The sequence below is a fragment of the Tupaia chinensis genome, unplaced genomic scaffold (assembly GCF_000334495.1).
Source record: "Tupaia chinensis unplaced genomic scaffold, TupChi_1.0 Scaffold138270_1, whole genome shotgun sequence".
NCBI lineage: Eukaryota > Metazoa > Chordata > Mammalia > Scandentia > Tupaiidae > Tupaia > Tupaia belangeri.
Genome location: NW_006198168.1, coordinates 21,644 through 22,755, shown reverse-complemented (window position 1 = coordinate 22,755; position 1,112 = coordinate 21,644).

Genomic DNA, 1,112 nt, shown 5'->3' with positions numbered 1-1,112 from the left:
TCACAAATTGTATCCAACAACATATAACAAAGATTATTCATCACGACCAGGTAGACTTAATCCCAGGGATGCAAGGGTGGTTCAACATATGCAAGATCGTAAATTTAATACAACACATTAACATAAAGAAAGATAAAAACCATACGATCATTTCAATTGATGTGGAGATAGCATTTAATAAAATACAACATCCTTCTATGGTTAAGACCCTCAGTAAGATGATTGGTATAGAAGGGTAATTTCTTAACACAATAAAAGCCATCTACGAAAAACCTACAGCTAACATTTTACTGAATGGAGAAAAGCTGAAAGCTTTTCCACTAAAAACGGCTACTAGGGAAGGCTGCCCACTTTCTCCACTGCTCTTTAATATAGTACCTGAAGTCTTAGCTAATGCAATCAGAAAAGAGAACAATATTAAAGCATTTGAATAGGTAAAGAAGAGTTGATAATATCTTTATTCACAGATGACATGATGGTATACTTAGAAGACCCAAAGGTCTCCATGATAAAACTACTTGAAGTAATAAGTGACTACAATAAACTGTCAGGACACAAAATCAATATCCAAAAATCTATAGTATTTCTATAGATGAACAACAAGCTGAACGAACTAGAGCTGAAGAAAGGAATCCCTTTCACCGTTGCCACAAGATGTATAAGATACCTAGGGATAAACCTAACTAAGAAAGTCAAAGACCTTTATAATGAAAACTATGAAAATCTTAAAAAACATATAGAAAGTGACATTAAAAAAGTGGAAGGACATCCCATATTCGTGGATTGGAAGAATCAACATAATCAAAATGGCAATTTTACCCAAATTAATCTACATATTTAATGCAATTCCAATCAAAATACCAGAAATATTCTTCAGAGATCTAGAAAAGACAATCATAAAATTTTTCTGGAATCATAAAAGACCTCATATTGCAAAAGCAATCCTGCACAAAAAGAATGGAGTAGGAGGCATATCACTCCCTGATCCCAAGATATACGATAAATTTGTGGTCATCAAAACAGTTTGGTATTGGCATAAAAACAGACATGTGGACCAATGGAAGAGAATAGAGACCCCAGAAATAACCCCCAAAGCTTATAGCCAACTGATC